Genomic DNA, 14,513 nt, shown 5'->3' with positions numbered 1-14,513 from the left:
CTCACCACCTCGGTCGTAGTCTATCTGGATGATATTCTCATCTTCTCTCCAGATATTGACTCCCATCGGAGAGATGTTCGCAAAGTCTTCGACCTCTTACGGGCAAACTCCCTCTACGCCAAGTTGGAGAAGTGTGTGTTTGAGCAGGAGTCCTTGCCTTTCCTTGGTTATATCATCTCTGCCCAGGGTTTGGCTATGGATCCTGCCAAGCTACAGGCTGTAATGGACTGGCAGGAACCCCATTCTCTTAAAGCGGTGCAGCGCTTTATGGGGTTCATTAATTATTATCGCCAGTTCATTCCACACTTCTCAACTTTGGTAGCTCCCTTGGTTGCCCTCACCAAGAAGGGAGCAAATCCCAAGTTGTGGTCAGAGGAGGTCTCCAAAGCCTTTCTCTCGATCAAGTCACACTTTGCTAGCGCTCCCATCCTACATCGCCCCGATGTTGATAAGCCATTTATCTTGGAGGTGGATGCCTCATCCGTTGGTGCTGGAGCAGTCCTTTTCCAAAAGGATGCTCAAGGTCGGAAGCATCCTTGCTTCTTCTTCTCCAAGACCTTCACACCAGCGGAGAGGAATTATTCCATCGGGGACAGGGAGTTGCTGGCCATGAAGTTGGCTTTTTCGGAGTGGAGACATCTCTTGGAGGGAGCTCGCTTTCCCTTCCAAGTCTTCACTGACCACAAGAACTTGGTGTATCTGCAAACGGACCAGCGGCTGAATTCTCGCCAGGCTAGATGGTCCCTGTTCTTCTCCCGGTTCCATTTTACTCTCCATTTCCTCTCCGGGGAGAAGAACGTTCGTGCTGACGCGCTCTCCCGCTCTGTAGTGTCATCGGAGGAGGAGGTAGAGGAGCCTCGGCTTATTGTCCCTTCTGAGAGCCTGAGAACTGTAGCTCCGGTTTCGCTAGAGTCTGTGCCCCCGGGCAAGACTTTCGTACCAGCTAACTTGCGACCGGAGGTTCTCTCTTGGGCTCACTCCTCCAGAGTGGGTGGGCATTTTGGGACCAAGAGGACATCTGAGCTTTTGGCGAGAACATACTGGTGGCCGCATATGGCCCGAGATGTCAGGGACTATATTCAGGCGTGCGTTTCTTGCGCCCAGAATCGGTCTCCTCGGCAACGGCCTGCTGGGTTGCTTTACCCTCTACCGGTGGCAGACAGGCCCTGGGAGATGGTCGGGATGGACTTTGTGGTGGGCTTACCCAAGTCGCGTGGCTGCTCCATTATTTGGGTTGTCACCGACCATTTCTCTAAGATGGTGCATTTGGTGCCGCTTCCTCGGTTACCCTCAGCACGGGCCTTGGCGGTGTTGTTCATCAAGCACGTTTTCCGATTGCATGGTATGCCTGATAAGATTGTCAGCGATCGGGGTCCCCAGTTCGCGTCTCGGTTTTGGAGAGAGCTCTGCCGTTTACTCAGCATAGAGTTAAACCTCTAGTCTGCATACCATCCTGAGACGAATGGGTTGGTGGAACCAACCAGACTCTGGTGACATATTTGCGACATTTCGTCTCTGCTAGGCAGGATGACTGGGCATCTTTGCTACCTTGGGCGGAATTTGCCTTGAACAACGCCGTAGCCGATTCCACTGGTCAAACACCTTTTCTCCTTAATTACGGCCAGCATCCGCGTGTCCCTGTGCCCATGCCCGTGTCATCCACCGATTCTAGGGTGGCAGACTGGGCGGTGGAGGCACGTGACATCTGGGACCGCACACAGGATGCCATCCGGGCCTCCAAGGAGAGAATGAGGGTTTCGGCTGATACACATCGGCGCCCCGCTCCGGTCTTTGCTCCTGGCGACTTAGTGTGGCTCTCCGCCCGTAACATCAGGCTGCGAGTTGAGTCCACCAAGTTTGCTCCTCGCTACATTGGCCCGTTTAAGGTTCTGGAACAGGTCAACCCTGTGGTCTACCGTTTGGCTATTCCTCCACGCCTTGGTATCACCGATACTTTTCACGTTTCCCTCTTAAAGCCCGTTCGTTTGTCCCAGTTTTCTGAGTCATCTGCTGGGACATCGGGTTCATCTACGGATGAGTTTGAGGTGAATGCTATTGTGGGGTGCAAGGTGGTACGTGGCAAGAAATTTTATCTGGTGGACTGGAAGGGTCACGGCCCAGAGGATAGAACCTGGAAGCCTGTGGAGCACATTCGGGCTCCGCTGCTTATTGCAGCTTTTGAGCGTAGTGAGGCTCAAGGAGGGGGGGGCCCTAGGAGGGGGGGGTAATGTTAGGAGTCGAGTTTCCTCCGCTGCACAGGGGGAATCTCGATCCGTGTCTGCTGCGGTTTCCCATTCAGCATCAGCCGCAGTGGGGTCTGCTCAGCAGAGACGTCGCTCCCAGCGTCTCGCTGAGGCTGATTCTGTGCATAGGGTCACCACTGCCTTTTCTGGCTTTCCTATGGTACCCTGCACTGATCTGCGGCGAGCAAGCCTCTCTGGGACTAAGTCCTTATTTACTCACACTGAGCATGCCCAGGGCAGGGTCTCCCATTGGAGGTCGAGGGCCACATGTTCGGTCACATGCTCAGGTACTGCAGTACATTCCATTGGTCCTCCTGGAAGGTCCTGAAAGGGCAAAACATGCTCAGGTACTGCAGCACTTTCCATTGGTCCTTCTGGAAGGTCCTGAAAGGGCAAAAACTTCAGTAGCAGCTTCCTGTGCTGCAACTATATAAACTGCGCATGACCGCACGGCCATGCGCTAGTATTGTCTTTTGTTATGTGCTTTGCGCCAGTGTGGTCACATGTTCAGGGACCCGGCTGAAATAAGCCCCTAGAATGCTGGCACCTCCGGCGAGGAGATTGAGTATGAGTGTATTCAGGGACCCGGCTGAAATAAGCCCCTAGAATGCTGGCTCCTCCGGCGAGGAGTTTTGTGTGTTTGTGTGACCACTGACTGCTCTCTGTTTGGGCAGTTAGCCTGTGCCTCTGTGGAGTCTAACAGGGCACAGGCTAACTGTCTTTCCTTTCACAGCTACTCAGTGAATTAACTGAGTTAGTCTATACCACCATATAGCTCCGCCGTTTGCTAGCAGCAGGTACTCCTGCACGGTGGACCCCGGGCTGCGAATGCACCAATATCAATAAACATCGCTATTTACTCGGTGCGTTCCGCTAGCCCTAACACTCTGTGCCTTTTAATTATTGGGTATCCAAGCTGGACACGTGGTATGAACTGGCTCTCTACGACTTGGAGATCCTGGCCTGCCCAGCTGCTAGCGTTCTGTCAGAGAGGATTTTTAGTGGATGCTAGTGGAATTATAACAGATAAGCGCATCCGCCTGTCAACTGAAAATGCTGACAGGCTGACTCTTATAAAAATGAACGCGGGCTGGATTGGGAAAGATTTCTGTACACCACCAAGTGAAAACAGCGAAACATAACCTCAATTACATTCTCAGTTTTGGGGAGACGCTTCCAGATTTGGTTTGTTTGTTCTTATCCTCCTCCTTATCCTCATCCTCATCATCCAGACCCACTAGATGACCAGGGTGAATGTGCTCTGTACTGTTATAGGCTGGTGAATTTTGGGCAAGGGGGCTGCGATGGCACTATTTTATTTAGTAAAAAAAAAGGACCCCGCATTGGGGAATTTGGCATGACATTACATTGTTCCTCCTTCTTAACTCTGTCTCCTGCAATGTCTCCTTTAACTGCCACTAGATCACCAGGGTAAACGTGCTCTGTACTGTGATAGGCCACTGAATTTTGGGCAAGAGGGTGGTGATAGCACTAGTTTATTTATTAAAAAAGGCCCCCCATTGGGGAATTGTTTGTCAGCTCCCTACTTCTTAACTCTGTCTCCTGCAATGTGTCCTTTAACTGCCACTAGATGACCAGGGTAAACGTGCTCTGTATGGTGAATTTTGGGCAAGGGGGCTGTGATGGCACTATTTTATTTAGTAAAAAAAGGACCCCACATTGGGGAATTGGGCATTATATTGCATTGGGCCTACTTCTTAACTCTGTCTCCTGCAATGTCTCCTTTAACTGCCACTAGATGACCAGGGTGGACGTGCTCTGTACGGTGAATTTTGAGCAAGGGGGCTGTGATGGCACTATTTTATTTTGTAAAAAAAGGACCCCACTTTGGGGAGTTAGGCATTACAGTGCATTGGGCCTACTTCTTAACTCTGTCTCCTGCAATGTTTCCTTTAACTGCCACTAGATCATTAGGGTTAACGTTCTCTGTACTAATATAAGCCACTGAATTTTGGGTTAGGGGGTTGTGATGGCACTAGATTATTTAGTAAAAAAGGAACCCACATTGGGGAGTTGTTTGTCTGCTCATGCCCTCCATTACAAGTCTCAGAGACCCACACCCCTACATTGGGCCTACATCTTAACTCTGCTTCCTGCAATGTCTCTTCGTTATCTCCGACGACCTGGGTGAATGTGTTCCTTACTTTTATAGGCCATAGAATTTTGAGCAAGGGGGGCTGTGATGGCAATAGTATATTTTTAAAAAAGGTACCCCCCATTGGTGCAACCACATCCTTGTTGACAAAGACTTCATAGCATTTGTGTACCTTAAAGAGCTCACTTGAAAAGTTCCTTTTTGTGTTGCCTGGTTGCTCACATTGGAAACAATACACTTCATATAAATTTGATAAAGCAATGCTGTTAGTTTGGCTCAGTAGTTCATTACACAAATATTTCTTTGTCGACTATATTAGTTTCTCTTTTATTTTCTAGGGGTTTATGGCCTCTCGTCTGATGGCTCCATAATATCTCAGTTTCATACAATCTTGAAAGCTGGCCACTAGAAGGGCTGGGTGAAACTAGAGTTACTACATAGTGTAAATAATTCTGCAAAGAGGGAACCATCATACCATTAAAAAAATACAAGTGGATTTTCATGGGCCCATCCAGTATGTGGGTTCCAAGGCGTAATGGGGTGCATATGACTCTGCAGCAGGGTTGGCCTTGCTGCCAATGTGTAAAACAAAGGAGTATGGGAGAACAAAATGAATATTGTGAAGTGGATTTTCATGGGCCCATCCAGTATGTGGGCTACAAGGTGTAATGGGGTGCATATGTCTGACTATGCAGCAGGGCTGGCCTTGCTGCCAATGTGTAAAACAAAGGAGTACGGGATTATAAAATGCATATTGTGAAGTGGATTTTCATGGGCCCATCCGGTATGTGGGTTCAAAGACTTATTGGTGTGCATATGAATTGGTAGCAGGGCAGGCATTGCATTCAATGCAACATTTCTTCAGGAGGCCCTCCTGGACATCTTTTCAAAGGGGTATTGTGGGGCATCATAATTCATGTAATTGGCAGCCCATCCACTCACAGCATAGGCTACAACAGTTTACAAGACCAACTGTTTAATAATGGCCCTTTAAGAAGATTAATGCCGCCTAATGCACCAGTAAAAATAGGCTCTGTGACTTTAAGAGTCCATCCTTCGTAAATGAAACAAGATGGGTCTGCTTATGTGTTACACACCACATGGCCAGCTGGGGTTGTTAAATGTTACAATGACATTTCCCAGTGAATGCATTTGTAGTGGTTGAAAGCAATGTTAAAGTTGAAAACGCTGCGTCTGAACTAAACCTAAGTGGGGGAGGAAATTTTCTGTCTGGGGTTAATTATTTGGCCTTACAGGCAAGTCATTAACCTGCAAAGGATGTACCTTAACATATTTCCCAGCAAAATCCGTTTTGGTTTCATTTTAGTGTGTTTTTTGTGGCACCGGAAAAAATGGCTTGAAGCTCGGAAAAAATTGTTTAAAGCTGGAAAGTAGGAGTCAGGAATGCTTCCGGAGCGATCCCCATGATGTCCCTGTGTCATTTGAGCAGTGTTTTCATCATTTTCAGATGTTTTTAGACCTTAAAAGGAACCCCGGGGGGATCGCGGTAAAAATACTCAGGTCTCCCATAGACTTACATTGGGCTCGTTGTTCTGGCCGAGTACCCGAGTATACCAATCTGCTCGACCCGAGCAACGAGCACCCGAGCATTATAGTGTTCGCTCATCACTATTCTTTACCTACTTCACATATTAAAACAAGGTTTAGATTTATAGATGACATTTTTTACGCATGTAAGGGGTCACTGGTACCACTACTGTTTTTTCATAAGTATCTGACTTGAAATTTACAATTTCGTATAGTTCACTGGAAATTAATTTCTTCGATACTATGATTATTAAAAATTGTAGTGATGGTTTTGATATTGATCTATTTAAAAAAAAAGTACAGATAAGAATAGTTTGTTGCATTATAAGAGTGCACAACATATTCACATAAGAGAGCAATCCCCACGTCACAATTCCAGAGAACTCGGAGGATTGTTTCTAATCTTTCATCTTGTGAACAGAGATTGATGGAAATTAAACTGAACTTTTGCACAAGAGGATACCCTATACATCTCTTATATGATGCTAAAAAGAATGCGGTATAGGAAAAAGATCCATTAAATAGAAAAACTGCATATATACCCTTTCATAGGGTGTCAAATTGATCAAGTCATTAAAAAGCATTGGCATGTTTTACATCAGACATATCCCAATATATTCCAATTTAAGAACCTTCCTTGATCTGTTCTAAAAGATTACCTAATATTAGGAATAAACTAGTACATAGGGACATATAGAGGGAAATTAAAACATCTAGGCAGTCACACTTTTCTAGTAGAAATGGGCATTATCCCTGTTTCAATGCAACAACATTATTAAGAGAGTCTTTTACTCATCCACAAACAAGAAAACCTTTTAAGATCTGTGTTTTTTTTACTCGTATGCCTAAAAACGTAATATATGATTTATTTATGTTGGGAAAATGACCCAGCAGGTTGGAATTCACATAAATAATCATAAGTCCACTGATATTTTATTACTGCTCCCATTTCATTTAAAAATAATTTGACATACAATTGCTCAACTGAAATATCCAGTATTAGAACAAGTTAAAGTTCCTAGGAAGGGAAGTAATATTAAAAAAAAATTCTCCTTCGTAAATAAGCATATTGGATACATACTTTAACCCCTTAGCGACCGCCGATACGCCTTTTAACGGCGGCCGCTAAGGGTACTTAAACCACAGCGCCGTTAATTAACGGCGCTGTGGAAAAAGTACATAGCGCCCCCCAGAGGCCGATTTTCTCCTGGGTCTCGGCTGCCGGGGGTAGCCGAGACCCCAGAGAACATGATTCGGGGGTTTTTTAACCCACCCCGCATTTGCGATCGCCGGTAATTAACCGTTTACCGGCGATCGCAAAAAAAAAAAAAACGCGATCTCTTTTTAATTTCTCTGGACATCAGATTTCCATAATTTCTCTATTGTATCATACAATTATTAGGTTCTGTAGAAGGACGTAGATCTGGGTATTTATTATGATGGAATATAGGCAGAACTGGATGGACAAATGTCTTTTTTCGGCCTTACTAACTATGTTACTATGTTACTATGTTAAAAGGGGTCCCAGGTGGCCCCCCAATACTCACCTAGCTCCCCCGATGCTCCTCGTGTCTCCCGGTGGGCACCGCCATCTTCAAAATGGCGGGCGCATGCGCAGTGCGCCCGCTGGCCGGCACCGGGAGAATCTTTGGGGTCTCGGCTGCCGGGGGTAGCCGAGACCCCAAAGAGCATGATCGGGGTCGGTTTTACCGACCCCTGTTTTGCGATCGCCGGTAATTAACTGTTTACCGGCGACCGCAAAATAAAAAAAAAAAAGTAAAGTGTAATTCTCTGTCCTCTGATATGATCGCACATCAGAGGACAGAGAAATAGGGGGATTCGGGGACCCTACAATACTCACCTGTGTCCCTGGATCCTCTTGCTGCTCCTCCTGGCCGCCGGTAGAAGAAAATGGCGGGCGCATGCCCAGTGCGCCCGCCATCTGTCTCCATCTGCCGGCCGGCAGGAGAACAGCAGTTGGGGCTAAAATTAGGGTTAGGGGTAGGGATAGGGTTAGGGGTAGGGTTAGGGTTAGGGGTAGGGTTAGGGTTAGGGGTAGGGTTAGGGGTAGAGTTAGGGTTAGGAGTAGGGTTAGGGTTAGGGGTAGGGGTAGGGTTAGGGGTAGGGTTAGGTTAGGGTTAGGGGTAGGGGTAGAGGTAGGGGTAGGGTTAGGGCTAGGGTTAGGGCTAGGGTTAGGGCTAGGGTTGGGGCTAAATTTAGGGTTAGGGTTGGGGCTAAATTTAGGGTTAGGGTTGGGGCTAAATTTAGGGTTAGGCTTCTTTCACACTTACGTCGGTACGGGGCCGTCGCAATGCGTCGGCCCGACATACCGACGCACGTTGTGAAAATTGTGCACAACGTGGGCAGCAGCTGTAGTTTTTCAACGCATCCGCTGCCCAATTTATGTCCTGGGGAGGAGGGGGCGGAGTTACGGCCACGCATGCGCGGTCAGAAATGGCGGATGCGACGTACAAAAAAACGTTTCATTGAACGTTTTTTTGTGCCGACGCTCCGCCAAAACACAACTGATCCAGTGCACGACGGACGCGACGTGTGGCCATCCGTCACGATCCGTCGGCAATACAAGTCTATGGGCAAAAAACGCATCCTGCGGGCACATTTGCAGGATCCGTTTCTTGTCCAAAACGACGGATTGCGACGGAATGCCAAACGACGCAAGTGTGAAAGTAGCCTTAGGGCTAGGGTTAGGGTTGGGGCTAAAGTTAGGGCTAGGGTTGGGGCTAAAGTTAGGGTTAGAGCTGGGATTAGGGTTAGGGTTTGGATTAGGGTTGGTATTAGGGTTAGGGTTGGCATTAGGGTTACGCTTGGGATTAGGGTTAGGTTTGGGATTAGGGTTAAGGTTAGGGTTGTGATTAGGGGTGTATTGGGATTAGGGTTAGGTTTGAGGTTAGGGTTAAGATTAGGATTAGGGGTGTGTTGGATTTAGGGTTTTGATTAGGGTTATGGTTAGGGTTGACATTAGGGTTGTTTTGGGGTAAGGGTTGTGATTATGGTTAGGGTTAGTGATTAGGATTATGGATCAGGTTGGGATTAGGGTTAGAGGTGTGTTGGGGTTAGGGTTGGAGCTAGAATTGGGGGGTTTCCACTGTTTAGGTACATCAGGGGGTCTCCAAACACGACAGCCAATTTTGCGCTCAAAAAGTCAAATGGTGCTCCCTCCCTTCTGAGCTCTGCCGTGCGCCCAAACAGTGGGTTACCCCCACATATGGGGCATCAGCGTACTCGGGATAAATTGGACAACAACGTCTGGGGTCCAATTTCTCTTGTTACCCTTGTGAAAATAAAAACTTGGGGGCTACAATATCTTTTTTGTGAAAAAAAAAATATTTTTTATTTTCACGACTCTGCATTCTAAACTTCTGTGAAGCACTTGGGCATTCAAAGTTCTCACCACACATCTAGATAAGTTCCTTGGGGGGTCTAGTTTCCAAAATGGGGTCACTTGTGGGGGGTTACTACAGGTTAGGTATATCAGGGGCTCTGCAATCGCAACATAATGCCCAAAGACCATTCTATCAAAATCTGCATTCCAAAAAGGCGCTCCTTCCCTTCCGAGCTCTGCCGTGCGCCCAAACAGTGGTTTACCCCCACATATGGCGCATCAGCGTACTCGGGATAAATTGGACAACAACTATTGCAGTCCAATTTCTCCTGTTATCCTTGTGAAAATAAAAACTTGGGGGCTACAATATCTTTTTTGTGGAAAAAAAAAATATTTTTTATTTTCACGGCTCTGCATTATAAACTTCTGTGAAGCACTTGGGCATTCAAGGTTCTCACCACACATCTAGATAAGTTCCATGGGGGGTCTAGTTTCCAAAATGGGGTCACTTGTGGGGGATTTCTACTGTTTAGGCACATCAGGGGCTCTCCAAACGCGACATGGCGTCCGATCTCAATTCCAGCCAATTCTACATTGAAAAAGTAAAACGGCACTCTTTCTCTTCCAAGCTCTGCGGTGCGCCCAAACAGAGGTTTACCCCCACATATTGGGTATCGACGTACTCAGGAGAAATTGCACAACAACTTTAGTGGTCTAATTTCTCCTGTTACCCTTGTGAAAATAAAAATTTGTGGGCAAAAAGATCATTTTTGTAGAAAAAATGCAATTTTTTTTTTCACGGCTCTACGTTATAAACTTCTGTGAAGCACATGGGGGTTCAAAGTGCTCGCCACACATCTAGATAAGTTCCTTAAGGGGTCTAGTTTCCAAAATGGTGTCACTTGTGGGGGGTTTCCACTGTTTAGGCACATCAGGGGCTCTCCAAACGCGACATGGCGTCCAATCTCAATTCCAGCCAATTCTACATTGAAAAAGTAAAACGGCGCTCCTTCACTTCCAAGCTCTGCGGTGCGCCCAAACAGTGGTTTACCCTCACATATGGGGTATCGACATATTCAGGAGAAATCGCTCAACAACTTTTGTGGTCTAATTTCTCCTGTTACCCTTGTGAAAATAAGAATTTGTGGGCAAAAAGATCATTTTTGTGTAAACAAAAGCGATTTTTTATTTTCACAGCTCTACGTTATTAACTTCTGTGAAGCACTTGGGGGTTCAAAGTGCTCACCACATATCTAGATAAGTTCCTTAAGGGGTCTAGTTTCCAAAATGGTGTCACTTGTGGGGAGTTTCCACCGTTTAGGCACATCAGGGGCTCTCTAAATGTGACATGGCGTCCGATCTCAATTCCAGCCAATTCTGCATTGAAAAAGTCAAACGGCGCTCCTTCACTTCTAAGTTCTGCGGTGCGCCCAAAAAGTGGTTTACCCCCACATATGGGGTATTGGCGTATTCAGGAGAAATTGCATAACAAAATTTATGGTTACATTTCTGTTTTTACACTTGTGAAAATAAAAAAAATGGTTATGAATTAAGATGTTTGCAAAAAAAAGTTAAATGTTCATTTTTTCCTTCCACATTGTTTCAGTTCCTGTGAAGCACGTAAAGGGTTAATAAACTTCTTGAATGTGGTTTTGAGAACCTTGAGGGGTGTAGTTTTTAGAATGGTGTCAGATTTCATTATTTTCTATCATATAGACCCCTCAAAATGACTTCAAATGTGATGTGGTGCCTAAAAAAAAATGGTGTTGTAAAAATGAGAAATTGCTGGTCAACTTTTAACCCTTATAACTCCCTAACAAAAAAAATTGTGCTGATGTAAAGTAGACATGTGGGAAATGTTATTTATTAACTATTTTTTGTGACATATCTCTCTGATTTAAGGTCATAAAAATACAAAGTTTCAAAATTGCAAAATTTTAAAAATTTTCGCCATATTTCCGTTTTTTTCATAAATAATCGCAAGTAATATCGAAGAAATGTTACCACTAACATGAAGTACAATATGTCACAAAAAAACAATCTCAGAATCAGCGGGATCCGTTGAAGCGTTCCAGAGTTATAACCTCATAAAGTGACAGTGGTCAGAATTGCAAAAATTGGCCTGGTCATTAAGTACCAAATTGGCTCTGTCACTAAGGGGTTAAACACATTATCCCCAATGAGACTATGAGATTAGCTGTATTATGTGAGTTCAATTATTCTGTTTCTCTTTTCTAAATCTCTTTTTATCTATGATAGACATCCCAAATGCGCTGATTGAATATTGGATGAGTTTTTCTCTATATGGAATTGCACACCATACAAGTGGACATATAGACATAAAATGTATGTGGAATTAGAAATATATTGAAATATTTTGTTGAATGGTATGAACATTTAAAAAATATACAGCTCTGGCAAAAATTAAGAGACCACCAGGTCAAAACCCTGTCATGGGCAGCCCAATCTCCAGACCTGAATAGTGATGAGCGAATATACTCGTTGCTCCGGTTTTTAGGAGCACGCTCAGTTGGTCTCCGAGTATTTATGACTGCTCGGAGATTTAGTTTTCCTTGCCACAGTTAGATGATTTGTGATTACATGTGGGGATTCCCTAGCAACCCCCACATGTACTTAGGCTGACTAATAGCTGTAAATCAAGCAGCTAAATCAACAATACTAAATCTCCAAACACTAACAAATACTCGGAGATCAACCCGAGCAATGAGTATACTCCCTCATCACTAGAAACCTCTGGAATGTAATCAAGAGGATCATGGATAGTCACAAGCCATCAAACAATGAAGAACTGCTTACATTTTTGCACCAGAAGTAGTGTGAAAGACTGGTGGAAAGCATGCCAAGACGCATGAAAACTGTGAATAAAAATCATGGTTATTCCACAAAATATTGATTTCTGAACTCTTCCTGAGTTAAAACATTAGTATTGTTGTTTCTAAATGATTATAAACTTGTTTTCTTTGCATTATTTGAGGTCTGAAAGCACTGTTTTTTTTTTAAATTTTGACCATTTTTCTCTCTCAGAAAAAAATACAAGATTTATTGCTTGGAAATTCGGAGACGTTGTCAGAAGTTTATAGACTAAAAGAACAATTTACATTTTTAATCAGGCAAACTGAACATTTTGCAGTGGTCTCTTAATTTTTGCCAGAGTTGTATATGTAATGATAATAGAAAATTAAAATAACTAATATTATATAACAGAAATAATAAAATAATTATATAAAAATAGATAGAAGACACAATGTAATTGATGTATACCTTTGACATACAATTTGTTTCCATTTCACGTAAAAATTATTCCACTTTGCATACAACTTTGTTTGTATCCATTGAGAGAATTATACCATCTTTATGTAACGAGATTTATATTATGTTATATATAAAACTTGCAAAATCGGCAGTGTATCAAATACTTATTTCCCTACTGTATTTGCATTAGTTATATAAGATCACATATTTTGATTATTTTTCTTATTTGTGTTTTTTTCACGTTAATCATTGTGATGTAATTTACTTGGTATTACCGTATATAAAACCCCATTGTAACCTTGTTTGATCATTGACAAAAGCCTTGGATGGGCTGAAATGTCTCTATTTGTTTGGATTTCTATGCACTGGATTAAATAAGCAATTATTCTACACATGAATACAGGGAAAATGTACCTCCTGTTAATACAAAGAGCTTAGAAGGTTTCAGCTAGTCAGTTTTTAATCAAGTGATATCATAGACCTAATGGAAAGGAGAAGAATTAGCTGGGTAGAAATGCAAAATAAGCAATTATAAGTACACAGTGCTATATAATATGATGGTTGCAATGTATTATAAAATTTTTCTTTTTACATTAATAGGAGATGTCTATTATATTCAGTGAATTCGCAGAGAGGATATAGTTAAAACTGCTCATTCACAACAGATGAATTCAACAGGGCACAGTTGAAATGATCTGTTTGCCGTGGAATTAAACATATTTTGAAAATGTACTATCGTAATTATATTTCTATATATCGTATGCAAAGTTCTCCAACGTATTTGGCTATATTCCCATGATGAGCCTTTGGTGAGTTTTTGATGTTGCAGATTTTCTGCCCCATTTCTACACCCATTAGATAAATTAGGTTACTTGCATGTTTTCAAACATAAGCAGTGTAAAAAACACACCAAATCTCATCATAGGAACATAACTTTAACTTAAGATCCCATGATGAGTTTTTGATTCTCTGAATTTTCGATGCACAAAAAACGCAGAGTTTTACAGTTCCAGCAAAGTGTATGGGATTTATTTATTTAAATCTCATGCGCACAGTGGATTTTTTTGTACTCAGTTGATAATGGAATGGAGCATAGGCGCTTGAATGACAAAAGCTGTCTGATCACTTTCACCACACAGTGGATGGCATTAAAAAACTAAATAAAAACAATTAAAGGGAACCTGTCACCTGAATTTGGTGGGTCCTTTTTTGCGTCATATGGGCGGTGTTTTCGGGTCTTTTATTAACCCCTTTTTTCCCGCTGGCCGTACGCTGGTCGCGAAATTGACATGCAGTTGATTCGCTTTCCTCCCTAGTTAACGCGCGCGCAAAGCAATCTTGCCTTGCACACATGCAGTATGCTTTGCCCATCTGCGGGCAAAGCTGAAAACCAATAGTGCGCATGCGCTGGCGCACTATGTCCCGGAGGTATTTTGCTGTGTTCCGGGACATAGTGCGCCGGCGCATGTGCACTAATGGTTTTTTTCGTCTCTGCCCGCAGTTGGGCAAAGGATACTGCGCGTGCGCAAGGCAAGATTGCTTTGCGCACACATTAACTAGGGAGGAAAGTGAATCAACAGCAAGTCGATTTCGCGACCAGTGTGCAGCCAGCGGGAAAAAAGGGGTTATTAAAAGACCCGAAAACACCGCCCATATGACCCCAAAAAAGGACCCGCGAAATTCAGGTTACAGGTTCACTCTGCCTCTCAAAAATTGAAATAAAAAGCTTTCAACAACTGCTAAGTACCTGTTCATAAGTACTTGACATTTGTTGAAAGCTTTCTACAAATGTATAAGTATATAAGGGGACAATACAAATATCTCGCTGAGGATCTGTTTATACCAAGGAAGGTGACGGGCACAAGGGGGCATTCTTTGCATCTGGAGGAGAGAAGGTTTTTCCACCAACATAGAAGAGGATTCTTTACTGTTAGGGCAGTGAGAATCTGGAATTGCTTGCCTGAGGAGGTGGTGATGGCGAACTCAGTCG

The 14,513-nt window shown here is 43.9% G+C and overlaps 1 protein-coding gene across 3 annotated transcripts in view; it reads left to right on the top strand.

Annotated features, from left to right (window-relative positions):
* Window positions 1–14,513, top strand: part of RNF182 (ring finger protein 182) — a 202,597-nt gene that overhangs the window by 157,530 nt on the left and 30,554 nt on the right. For 2 of the 3 annotated variants that reach the window (XR_011314057.1, XM_069730819.1), the window contains exon 1: window positions 11,522–11,596. The exons of the other annotated variant lie outside the window; for it this stretch is intronic. The gene's annotated coding sequence lies outside the window, so the exon portion shown is untranslated. Of the gene's footprint in view, window positions 1–11,521; window positions 11,597–14,513 lie in introns of those variants that run through there. 3 annotated transcript variants of the gene reach the window in all.

This window comes from Ranitomeya imitator, chromosome 6, assembly GCF_032444005.1.
Source record: "Ranitomeya imitator isolate aRanImi1 chromosome 6, aRanImi1.pri, whole genome shotgun sequence".
NCBI classification, from domain to species: domain Eukaryota; kingdom Metazoa; phylum Chordata; class Amphibia; order Anura; family Dendrobatidae; genus Ranitomeya; species Ranitomeya imitator.
The sequence above is the reverse complement of the archived record's forward strand: the minus strand, read 5'-3'. Positions and strand labels throughout refer to the sequence as shown.